This window comes from Coptis chinensis, chromosome 9 (genome assembly GCF_015680905.1).
Source record: "Coptis chinensis isolate HL-2020 chromosome 9, ASM1568090v1, whole genome shotgun sequence".
In the NCBI taxonomy this organism is placed as follows: domain Eukaryota; kingdom Viridiplantae; phylum Streptophyta; class Magnoliopsida; order Ranunculales; family Ranunculaceae; genus Coptis; species Coptis chinensis.
This window is the reverse complement of record NC_141464.1, coordinates 16,333,401-16,347,272: the sequence shown is the minus strand read 5'-3', so window position 1 is coordinate 16,347,272 and position 13,872 is coordinate 16,333,401. Positions and strand designations below refer to the sequence as shown.

The 13,872-nt window shown below is 34.6% G+C and overlaps 1 long non-coding RNA gene across 1 annotated transcript; it reads right to left on the bottom strand.

Annotated features, from left to right (window-relative positions):
• Positions 1 to 4,972: 4,972 nt before the first annotated feature.
• On the bottom strand, positions 4,973 to 11,124 carry LOC147475027 (uncharacterized). Its single transcript, XR_015208262.1, has 2 exons — positions 10,921 to 11,124; positions 4,973 to 5,625 (listed from the first exon to the last, which is right to left on the bottom strand). It is a non-coding gene; the product is annotated as an uncharacterized LOC147475027 (long non-coding RNA).
• Between the last annotated feature and the right edge of the window lie 2,748 nt (positions 11,125 to 13,872).

Genomic DNA, 13,872 nt, shown 5'->3' with positions numbered 1-13,872 from the left:
GCGCCCATCCCAGGCTAATAGTGAGCGCACACTGCGCCCAAGTTCCTGGACCTCAAATATCACCAGAGTGCCACCCGCACCCATCCCAGGCATAGCTTGAGCGCATCCTGTGCCCTGACCCCTGTGAGCACCAAAAATTTCCAGTTTTTCGAGGGTTGTTCCAAGATCCTTCGCATCTTTTCCAGCAAGTTTATTGGGGATGACATTCCCTCGTATCATACCGGAACAGTCATTTGAAGATTTATTCTAAAGTGACACCTATGATCATTCTAGCAGGATGGGAGCCACTATTGGTAAGTCCTGATGAACTTTATTCTCCCGCACTTACATCTTATTTTTATGATAACTGTAAGTTCTTTGATAGACCAGATGGAGAACAAGTGTTCTCCATCACCATCGGGGATGAACCAATGGAAATTTCCAGGTTCTTGATAGCCTTTGTGCTTGGACTTGCTATGCCGTCCGAAATACAAGACTCATGGGCCTATTTGGTAGATAATATGTACATGTATAACTATGATGATTTGCATGAGTATTACGGGGCAAGAATCTTTAGGGTAGAGGACCAAGGGGATTATAACGTCGCCCTTGGTAGCCTGTCTATGAACGTGGGCACTGTTATGTTTTGGATTATGCTCAACATTAGAGGGGAATGGCGTTATTCTTCTGTGAATGATGAAACTTGTGATATTTTCCTTGCTTTAGCTGGGGGACGTACACTCAATGATATTCCCCAGACCTTAATGTCTAGTTTAGCCAGAGCCCATGGCAAGAGGCATGAGTACCTTTTTATGCCTGTTTTAATTTGCCGAATAATGCTATGTTTCTTCCCTATTTTTTGTGCCCGTTTCACAGATTGGGTTGGGGTCGACATTGTGAGACCTACCAATTATATCATTCGATCGTTCTGTGCAATGACTTGGCAAGGGTGGAGGATACAATCTTATCAGGTTGCGCCTTACACCCCATCCGACCAAGTGGCGCTTGACAGGTTAGCTATAGTAGACGATAAATGGCGTTAAGCCTGGCAAATTACCATGGCATGGTAGGATGCGAAGGAACCTCATTTCTTTATTAAGGATGAAGAGGGAAATGAGGAGGAAAATGTTTAAACGGGAGTGCAGGTAAGTTTTTATTTCAGTTAGTGTCTGTTTATGTCCCAAGCAATCTATTTCTCATTACCCCATAACGGGTGGAACTCTTATAGAGTTGCGTCAGTTTTTCTTTTCTATATTAGTATGTTATAACCTTGTTTTGCAGATGTTTCAGAATTTCATGCGTTTCAATGATATTTTCCTACCCTCTTTATTTAAAATACTTTGAGGACAAAGCATGCTTCTTGTTTGGAGGGGGGGGGGCATAGAAGCACGTGTAATTAAGACATCTGCTAGGATATAGATATGTATAATATGCACTTGTTTTCTAGCTAAAAAAATTCAAAAATTTTAAAAATATAAACAAAAAGTATGCTATACACTTAGGAATATTGGTATTGTTTTCTTTCTCTATGCTCTCAATAATCTAGAAGTCTCATATAGCTTTTGCATTAGAATAGTTTTTAGAAACTTAGGCTAATATGTAGGTAATAATCCTTACATCTATCTATAAATATGTTACATGAGTATCTATGATTGTTGGCAGTAAATTTCTGAAATCTAGGCTAGAGTACTTATTCTACAAATCCTGTGAGAATATAGCCTAAAGCCTTATATGAGTGATACATTTAAGAAATGACACAAGGGAGAAGTAAAATCCAGATAGAGAAATTACACGTCCACTTGCTAGATCACTATACCATATCCTAAGTGAGAATTTAGGCCCTCTTTGGATCGATATAGCCAGAAATTCCAACCTATGAATTATTTTTCTCGCTAAGCCCCTCCTCGAGCCTTTCTTTAGCCTTTCATAAACAACAAATCCTTTACCCTGTTACAAAATAAAACAAAATAAAAAATCAACCTACCCAATTCTTTGAATAAGTTTGAGAATAGAGATGAAGAATAGAAAACAGAATAACCTTTGAAATCAAGAACTCGTTAGTCGCTTCAGAAGAGAAAAGTAAGTTTCCATCCAAATAAAAAAAAAATAAAGAGTTAGAACTCCAAAAATAGAATCAAGGAGTCAAAAGCCAAAGAAAAAGAAAAAGAAAATATGGCTAAGGATGGAAACAAAGTGTAGAAGCAAAAGTAAAGAATAAGGTTTTCTCTAGTTACATAATATGAAGACTCTATTATCTCAGACTTGTTCTCTTTGAATATCCATTTCCTTCCTTCTTAAACCATCTCCTAATCCCCGCAACACCTAATAAAGACATCTAGCTCAATTAGGAATAGGATAGTGTGATAGTAAGTGGCAGATGTGTTTGATCAACTCCAGCTTCTTTGTGTGTCATTGAGTTTGTAAGGTAAAGTGTGCCCACTGCACACTGGAGTAGCGAAATTTGAGCGGAAAAATCAGAGTGGTTTTTGTCTTGACATTTATGTGAGGACCTACTTAAAGACGTTATTCTGAGTTTTCAGAAATGGACCTGCTAGTTCATCTCATAGTATTACTCATTGTAAATATGTTTATTCTGAAGAAATTGGGCTTTGGGCTCGATTTTCCAGCCCAAAACATGGCTCCTCAGCCCATGCACGAAATTGTGGATCTGGTCTCCTCCTTTACATAAAACAAGACTTAGCTCTTAAGAAAGATATAGTTAGATAGCTTAGAATAGAAAGTAGCCATTAAAATAGTTTGTAGATCTAGTTTTTGAATTCAATTAGTTAAAATAATTAGTTTCATACATTGGTTTAGATTAATTCTTTGAATCATAGTTCTTCATTGATTAGATAAATAAAATAGTTATTTCTTGTTCATTTCGATTTGTCATTTAAAATTGTTAGATCTAATTTCAGTTGTTGTTATTCAATTCTTAGTTATTAATTTAGAATTCAATTATTGTTTAGTTAAATTTAATAAAGCTATAATCTTTATATTACGTCTAGTTTTAATTCACATCGTAGTATAATTCCCACCATTGCTCTCATTAGACTTTGAATAGATTAATCAATCTAGGAAACTTGAATACTAAAGAACTAAGAGTGGAACGAACTTTTTACTCCACTCTATTTCGATAGAATTGAGAGTATAGAAATCTTTGATAGCAACGCGTAATTAAGTTTAGTTTCACTTGCGTTTTGAGTTTCATCGCTCATTTCGTAGGTAAATTATTCAATTTTACGTATTACCATATTACTCTCACTAGTAAAAGGATTTAACTAATCTAGATTTGCATTCAAGTAACGTACGACTAGAGTGAATCGAACAAGACTACTCCTCATTATTTCTATGATATTGAGAGTATTTTAATTATGGTTTTTCCATCATAAATCTACTGTTCAAGCATCTCTAATCTACTGTTCATCTATTTTGTGACTCACAAGTACGAGTTTACAAGATGGAAATATGTTCCTGGAGGCGATATCCCCGCTTGGGACATATGTCTTGTAGTAGTACTCGGTGTGAGAGAGGCACACGGGTATTTGTAATTTGGCAAATGTGTAAAGTATAAATCGTGGAGTAGGTACTAAAGGTTGGGTTTATAAAATTAATCGGTTTAGTTAATATAATAAATTGCATTAGTTGTGTGTGTGCGTGCTTGGACTTGTGTTTGAATGCATATATTATATGAATATTTATATTGGTAATTTTCTAACTCTCATTCGCAGGAGTGTAGGACTTACTAATATTTTGTGCAGGGACGTTGTCCTACATTTACACGTAAACGGTTATCGGTAAGATTTAATTAATTAAATTAAACTACTAGTTATTAGAATGGAAATCTTGCTTGGGAAGAAACTATTTGCTAGTTGAGAAGACATAACTACTTGTCTTCCAAGTTGAAATTGTTAAGTTGGGTTATATTTAAAGTTATTCATTTAATATTAAATTTTGGATTATTTTATATTATTAGTCTACTCATACCAGCAAATTACATTTTGCTGGCCCATGTTTGCTTTGTTTTGGTAACGTGGGTGTGTTCTTGGGAACATAGGCAGAGAGCAGTGGAACCACGACGCTTGATTAGGATTCGTTTTCTGGAGCAATTCTTTAGTTCGTTTATTCTTAGGTTCGATTATGTTTTTGGACGAATGTAATAAACGTAGTTTCATATTCTTTCTGACTTTATGGATTTGATGTTGAGGACTTGGTTATTTTATTAGTTTTGTTGATGATTCTTTGGACGGAAGGTAGCCTTTTTAATAAAGTGATATCGAATTTATTTTGGGATAATTTCTTAAGTTGATTCTATGTTATTTGGATGTTAGGTGTTTCCTATATTTTGAACAAACCCCGTCGTAGTCTGGGTTTTTAGATGATTGAACAGAGTAATGTTTGAGATATTTATATTTCAAATATTCAATAGGTAATTGTTAAAAATTTGGGATGTGACAATGGCGGACATCCAAGGGGGAGTGTTATGAAATGTGGGCCTCATGTGGATGCCCACCATTAAGCCCATATGAAGCACCTCCTCATATGTTTCTATTCTTGTAATTTTTGTATCATGGAGAGGAGGTTACCTAGTTATATATAAAGAGAACCTCCTCTAATTCACTACTTACTACACATCAATAAGATCTCTCTCTCTTTCTCTCCATTGTTCTTTTATTTGGTTAGTGTAGTATTTTCTCTAAAGCTAGTTAATTGTAACAAAATCCAAGTTATACTCTCCTTGACATCAATTTTACCAAAAAAAAATATATATATCATAATAAAAAGATACCCGGTTTATCTCAATTTTGAATTGGACTAGTTCGATGGTCCAACTGTCGGGTTCGCTCAAACCGGGGGTCCAACCATGAGTGCCAATTTTCATCAACCCGAACCGAAAATGTTACAAAATCCGATTGGACTAATTGAACCACCGGTCTGGTTTTCTAAACACTTGTTGAAATAGAGTAATCATTAGAATTTGCTTTCAACATCATTAAGCAAACAATTAATTAGCACAAGAAAATTGCTTTAATGATTCAACCAACACTCTTGGTTGTACTAATTTAATTAGCAAGGCTTTCAAGAGTTGACAGACAGAGGCACAACTTTCTTGGGCTTCTTAAGTTAACTTATCATCGACTAGTAAACTTGGAAACAAGAATAAGACATTTATGTGTTTGTCTACTCTAGTTCCCAAACCTAAAGTTCTTATTTGCTTGTCTCCCAACTCTCCCTCAATGGTTACATAAAAAAATTACTATGTGCCCTCACAAATCAGTGTGTCCGTGTCTGAGAATGGCATGAATGCGGAGGGTCATTCATTACAGATGTAGTGGCAACAGACTTAGAGCCTAACTCAGATAGGTAGGAACCAACGGAACCACCGTGACGACTGAGTAGAGAATTTCTATGGCGACGACACCTAAAAGATCCTGCATGTGTAGTTGGAGAACATAGACAGTTTGCCTTTCCACTTGATTGCTTCTGTAGGCTGCCTTGTTTCATCGTCCTTGGCGACATGATCGTATATGGAGATGCCTTCTTTATTTCATCTATATTTATTTTCGGGATTGAGAAATTGTGTACTACATCATGTTTTTCATCCATCCTCCACTTAAATTGTAAATCACAGGGATTTCTTTTGACCTGAGAAAAGAGAAAAGTTATTTTTAGTACAACTACCACAATAACATGAGGCAACTCTTCACTAATTAAGTAAAAAAATTGAACAAGTTGTAATTACATACTTTATAGCCAAGTAATGCCTTCAAGGTGCAATTAAAAAAATGAATGAAAAGCCATGAAACTTTTTAGAGGGAAACATTGGATTTCTACAGATTAAAGCTCTGAAATACAATAAATTTTCGTAATAAGTACAGTCCACCACCTTAACTGGATGCGGAAAGCATTAAACAAAAGTTTATATCAAGGACAACATGGAATTAGATTGTGATCTTTGGTGAGGACCATCAAGGTCATCATACAAGATAGACAACTCAATTAAAACTTCTACCCTCACCAAAAGAAGCTAAAGTTGAAATTGACCAAAGGCAATCAAAGTTGGTTTTATAAACGTCTGTTGCACTCTTTGTGTCCAAAGAAGTTGGTCGTTAGAAACAAGTACGGTTTGATTATCTTAACATCGGTCATCATTAAAAAGAGTTTTCCGAGATCTTTCAAATTCACCAAGTATCCATATCTTATTAAATATCTTCCAATGACACTAGACACCAAAATAGGATTTTGAAAAACAAAAAATCTATGAGTTGATTGCCATGTGTGCCAAAAACACGAGTGTCCAAACCCACCCAACATCCTACTACCATCAATAACAGAAGGTTCAAGGAACTTTTCACAACAAATGAATATGAAATTTCAGCAATGAAACATCCAATACTCAATATATGCAATGTCATATAAGCAATTCTTTGTGGTGCTTAGTCTTGCACGGTCACTCGTTCAATTTGGAACAATCTACTATCTAACTACTCCAGGTTGGTAAACTTCATACAGTCATTTGAGGTAATTAGTCAAGTTTTCTCAAAATGGTCGATACTTCGTACTAGAGGACTTGAAGAACATATATGGGCAATCCTTCCCTACGCCATTGTATGGTCACTATGGTGTATTCAAAATGAAATCATTTTCAGAAACATGATACTTTGCATCAACAAGGTGATTAACAAGATCAAGGGAAATGTTTGGGCATGGCTTTGTATGAAAGAAAACACCTTGGTAGTTCACCGAGATTTTTTTTTTGGTTCGTAGCTCACCGAGATCACTACTTTTCTGATTTGGTTTTCAACTGGACAAAGATCATCAACAACCAATGGTAATGTGTCTTTTTGTAGTGGTGTATAATCTGTGAGGCTCTCACTCACACTATCTTTCAATGACATTGAGAGGCAGTACCAAATTGTAACACAACCCAATTATACATTATATACATTGTAATATAACACTTTTTACTATTAAAAAAAATAGAAAACGGGCCCATAGGACAAAATTGCGTTTTAATTTCGCTTCTAGTTTGGTTCCACAAAGAATTAAAGCTCCAGGACAAACTGGGTTGACCACTGCTGAAAGATGATATTACCCTTATTTAAGTTTTTATCAGTTAAATCAAAATCAAAATGTAGTGGCTATTAGGGAAAACTCCCACATGACTTTTTAAGCACACTCACATTTTATGTTAAGACTAACATGAAAATTTTAATTTATTTCATGTTGTACACTGCATAGTGGTGTTTGCATGTTTGTTGAACACATGCATATTGGTGTGTGCATGTGTGGTAGTAGTGTTTGCATGTTTGTTACACACATGCATAATGGTGTGTGCATGTGTAGTATACATATGCATAATAGTGTTTGCATATATGTGTATACACATATATAGTGTTTGCATATATGTGTATACACATGCATAATAATGTTTGCATGTGTGCTATACACATGCATAATGGAGTGTGCATGTTGGTATATACATGCATAGTGGTGTTTGCATGTGTGTTGTACACATGCATAATGATGTGTGCATGTGTATTGTACACATGCATAGTGATATTTGCATGTGTATCGGACTACTACTCCAAACTTAAAAATATCATCAACGATAACAATATTGAAATCGAGATAAATCACACAATTGATTAACACAAGATTCGAGGATTTGAAAAAGAAATTCAATTGTTGTTCAATTGTTTGTTGAACCGGTGCCAAAATCGACCCAATTATTTTTCAATTATCAATAATCTAGAATTGAAAAATGAGAAGAGTGTTTGTCATAAGAGAATAAGATGTTTTATTATAACTTAAATCACTAATCACAACACACAAATCAACTAACTCAAAGATGGAAACAACTAGATCTCAAAAAAATTTACAAGTTTCTAGTTCAGAGTTTTTTTTGCTAGATGGAGAAGAAGATAAATATTTTCTCATATCTCAAATCACTAATCACAAGTTCACAACACACAAATCAACTAGCTCAAAGATGAAAACATTTAGATCTCAAAAGTATTTTACAAGTTTCTAGTTTGAGTTTTTTTTTGCTAGATGGAGAAGAAGGTCATAATTAGTATTAATAAAAAATAAATTGCTGGCGTCAGCCCGAAAATGTCCTTATAGCGAAATTATTAGTGATAGATGCTGATGTCAGCTCGTTTGTGTCATAAAACCGTAATTATTGGTCAACCATGCCTAAAATTGAAATTATTGGTCAATTTATGTGTTTGGGCCTAAATTTGTGTAAAAAAAATTCTTTGCAGCGCTTAAAATGTTTTGTAAAGATGCATGAGAGCTTCCAACAATTCCAAACACTAGTATGTAAAGTAAGTTTCTATTTATGTAAAGTAAGTTTCTATAATAATTAGTTTTGCTTCAATCACTTGTAATAATGTCCACTCTGTTAAAGTCATGAACATTAATATACGAAAGCTTACTGATTTAATTGGTCTTGATATTTTTGCAATTTTTGAGATCATGCCCGCTTTTAACATAAATTTGGTGAGGAATGGCAACTCAAACGAAAAACATCATGAGATTTTCCAACATTCATTTAAATTAGTGGGTAGATTCCTAATTCGACCATAATAATGTCAATGTGTTCCCAATTCGAACATTGTCAGCAACTCAATGCAAAAAATTGCTTACATTACCCCACTAGTTGCTGACAAAATGTGTTGAGTTGCAATTTGTGGTCTAATTGAGAAGAAATTGACATCATCATGGTCTAATTGAGAAATTACCCTAAATTAGTCCATTGATTTTTTTTTTACTTTATAGGTTCAAGGAATCTTTACTAAACAAGTAGATGCTAACCTTTAACTTTTTGTTGTTTGTTTTTGCTTCTCCAACTGTCAGATGAATTTACTAGAAAATTTAGTACGCAAATATCTCCAGTATAAATTATTTTGACGAAATGAAACCGACACGTAATTTTGTTGATATCATGCGTGATCATATAGAACTAGACCACGCACTCAAGAATACCGTGTTATACAGATCATAACCATGTTGTTCTTTTAGCATATGCACGTTCATATAGTTGATGGTTCAAAATTTTATTTGGTTTTTATCGAAAAAATATTGGTGTACTTGTTTTTTCTTACATATTATATCTACTGTTTTATAACGTACCAAGCACAACACTCTTTTATGCTAGCAAACAAACAAATTATGATAGCCCAACCCTGCTAGTCAATACAGGTGTTCAATGGCAAACATGGAGTGCTATGTTGCTTTTCTTGTACCCTGAATTTAAATGTCCTTAAATCGTGTATGTCTTACAAATATACTCTGCAGTTTGCATACGTGTTCTACTATGCGAATTCTCTTTTTCTGTGAGGGTTCCTCATGGTATGCATTGACTAATTTGACCATGCTATGATGAAATATGAGTTAAGTCCAGCTAATAATGTTCATACTACAAATTTGGAATTCTACATATGCAGAATAGGCTCCAATTTTTGAAATTCTACATATAATCATGCATGATAAAATTTCCATTTGAATATATACAATGAAAGTTCGTAATCAGAAAAATAGTTGGTTATGAGACTATAAATTCTATATGCAAAACAATTAGTTTCTAGAACTATGAATTTAATTTTAAATTTCTTCGGATAAAATTTGTTTGTAAACTTAAAAATAAAATACGAGTGAAGTCCCAAATTTGAATCAAGTATAGGCAAGAGAAAATCTAATAGGACTCGAGTTCTACAAATTTGGAATTCTACATATGTAGAATAGGCTCCAATTTTTGAAATTCTACATATAATCATGTATGATAAAATTTCCATTTGAATATATACAATGAAAGTTCATAATCAAAAAAATAGTTGGTTCTGAGACTATAAATTCTATATGCAAAACAGTTAGTTTCTAGAACTATGAATTTAATTTTAAATTTCTTCGGATAAAATTTGTTTGTAAACTTAAAAATAAAATAGGAGTGAAGTCCCAAATCTGAATCAAGTATAGGCAAGAGAAAATCTAATAGGACTCGAGTTCTTTCAAAACACTCTTTAATAAAAAGAAAATGCAAAATCTACTATGCGCAGGCATATGCTCATTCCTTTTTTCTACTTATTTTTGGTAACCGGTTACATAGGCTACATAATTTTTAGTAAATTTTACAAAAACGTAATTGACAACATGATACATGATACATGTCATATTGTCATGTATCATACTAGCAAAATAATCCTGAAACATTCTCTCATAAATGATGGATGATATATAACATATACCACTCTTCTCGCAAAGAATGATACATGATATATATCACTCTTATGTAGAGTCTCAAATAGATGACATATGACATATATCATACAAACAAAATGGTCAAGAAGCATTTCCCCATAAGTGATGAATGATATATTGCATGTATCAGCCTTCTCACAAAAAATGATACTTGTTCACAAAAAACAAAATAATGGATGCATAATATATTATATCTATTATTGCATATACTTGTTCACGCATTTTTCCGGTTCTACCCTCCGTGTTGTGTGGCGCAAAATCCTGCCACCACAGCTACTGTGCACCCTGCGCACCCTAGAAGCTCTAGAAAGAAAACAAAATAAAAACAACCGTGTTTCGATGTTTAGAAAGGGGTTGCAGGCGTGCTTTGTTACACGTTTTATGGTTTTAAAAACGAAAGAAAGGAATTAAAATTTTCAAAAGCTTTGAGAAAGAGACCCATAATTTTGCTATAACATTCCTTGAAAGCCCTAATGATTGATTCATTGTTATATAATTATTAAAATGAATACTAGGGTAACAAGAAAAAAGAAACAATTAATCGTTTTCAATGAGACATTGGAATTCCTTTAGAACTGTCCAAAGTCATTAATCGGATACAACATGAACAAACATAACCAAATTGCCCATGAATAAATAGTAATGAAAATTCAATCAATTGTTTAGGCTTGCACTTACCTGTCGACACACAGTAGTATGATCAACAAAGAAAACTTTATATCATCGCCAAAGCTGTCTTGTTTTCTTGTTGTAATGAGAGATACCAAGAGAGAGAGACAGAGAGACAAACAGGAATACAAATACGTAAAGATTCCAACTATCTATACAATTATCCCAGGTAGTTATTTCGTTCCCGAGAAAAAATCTCCAACAATCTAAACTAGTAAAATATGTCCTATTTTTTCTCTCTTAACGATGAATCCCCTTTAATTAAGGAGCTCTAGCCCTTTTTCTTTAATTATTTTCCTTATATCTGCACCCACAATATCAATCTACTAAATCAGGAGTGATATAGTTAATCATGTTATTAATGGTATGGTACTAAATTGATTTAGACCATCTCAGTACCATATCTATCTCAGCTAACAGCCTAACAGTGCTTGTGTGCGGATTAGAGATACATAAAACGTACACCGACTGTTATTCACGTTCAACATGGTTCATGAAGGACAAGGTTTGTGACCTCAAGGGATATCTCCCCCCCCAGTCCATGCATACTGCTTTCTCCAGGTTGCCTTACATCAGCTTCAACCACCTATTGAAGAAGGTCATGTCACACAGGAAGTGACTTCACACTTTGCTCAGCTTCTGAAGTAATCCGAAAGAAGAAATGCAAGATCTGGTGAAGTAAAGGGGTGTAGAGCTCTCACATACATTCCACGGCAGCAACCTTGCACGGTAACTTTTGCAAAAAGCTGTTCCCAGACAAGGTGCAAGCCAGAGGTGTGAGGTTAGCATTAAGTTGCTACGTATGCAATTGCACTGATTATGGAACTGTGAGATTGCCAAAGAACAAAAGGCTATGGCTGCACGGCCTATTCAAGCTCAGACTCAGAAGTTACAATGTTAAAGAGAGAGCTGCAGCCAAAAGCTGGACTTGTACATACAAGCAATCCTGGTCAGCTGGAGTTTTCACCTCATGGAAAGCGAGGAACTTAATGTGTTTGGGAGCAAAGATTTAGATCAAGCTAAGCTTAGAACTGCAGTAATTTTTTAAATGAGAATCACAGGTCAGCTAAAGAAAGGAAAACTGCATAGTCTAGTGGCAGAATATGAAACCTTGAATTCCTTTGGCATCACTTGCAAAACTGTAATGCATCAAAGGATTAGGGAGCTCTCTTGGCCTCCACTTGAAGAAAATGAGATCGAAATGAACTGTGATGGGTGTAGCTTAGGTAAGTCTGGGAGGTGCTGGGATAGTTCGCAGAGATCAGGATGCTAACATAATTGGTGTCGTGGCAAGGGGACTAGGTCCAGTTACTAAATTATGATGCAGAATGGCAGCTAGGAAGAAATGGAACAGAATCTGCCAATGCAGTGGTACTTGCCTTTAACGAGAAGCCAGTGCCTTGGCAGTTCAACGCAAGATGGGAAAAAGCTTCAGCTCATATTACAGAATGGGGGTTCACACACACCTGGAGAGAAGTTAACTTCGGAGCTGATGCAGCTGCAAAGCTTCAACCTTGACTTCAGGCTCTTCACAGTAGTGCAGCTCCAAACCTCATTTTGCCACAGCTGGATGACTTATTAGATCATACCATAGGTTCTTCAAATCACTTTTCTTAGTAGGCTCTGCCGCAGATGCAAAGAGCTGGTTCCCCATCCCTGTAACTCTATTGTAACTCTATTTTTATTAGTCATAAAATTGCTCACCTTTCCTGCCAAACAAAAGATCTTGCCTAGCCGTTTCGAAATACCCAATGTACTACATGGCATTCTATATTACTCAAATCAAGGAATGTGCAATAATTACAATCCCATTTCCTTTTTATCGGCACAAAACCTTATTATAATCATTACGTTTCAGAAATCCCAATTGGCATTCATATCAATACAAATATCTTCCTTTTCCAGCAAATGCAATGTTTTAGGACTGATATCTGCATACCCAAAAACAGTAGTAATTTCATGTACAAAAGCATCTAGAAAAACTCTAGCTAATTTTGCATTTTCAGATACAACACTCGTTTAAGCTCTCACGAACCCATTTACAGCAAAAATGCAACAAAACCAAAGTAAATACACAAACACTCAAACAGACTTCCAGCACGTGAGCATCCAAGTAAGCAGATTGTTGGGATTACTTTAATCCTACATCTTTAACATGCTAATTTATTATTGATAAAAAAGGAATTAAAAGAAAAATACTTTTAAAACCGGAATTGAAAATTGACAATAAAGAAAAACTTTCCAAAACTGAATCCAAAAAACTTAGTCTTCAACTTTCTAGTAGTATTCACCACACAACACACCACAAAACACTTTTGCTTTTCTCCTACTTTTAGTTGTACTTTTTGAGTCCCTTTAACTTTGAAAATATGTAAGTCGTGTGTAGTGGGATCCACTTAGAATTCCAAATACTTGATATACTAAAACACTTTTTAATATATATCTCTTTAATATCGAAAATGCCCATTAACAAATCCATATTTACAATAATGCTCCTAGAACTTTCAAGAAAATTCTTTCTTACCATTAATTATATCTAAATCCCTCCATGCTCCTAGAACTTTCAAGAAAATTCTTTCTTACCATTAATTATATCTAAATCCCTCCACTTCACTTGTATTCACAGTTAGACCATTGAGAATTTGTTCTTCACTATCACACCCATGTCTAATTGATTCAATGTGACATTCAATATCAATTGAGTATTTAAAAAACTATTTCTTATACCGGCCGGGTTTGAACTCAATTAGTTATGTTACAATTTTCTAATACAAAACTTCGTAGAGTGGTGGATCCTTTATTAGAATTAGTGACTCAAGACGTCCTACATTCATTCCCCAAAACGTTAAGTTTAGTCTATGAATAGACATTACCTTTTAACGTCTCAAAGTAATAAATTTGAAACACAATAAATTTTCACAATTCCTCAAGTCTAGGAATTAATGGGTAAAGTAAGATTTG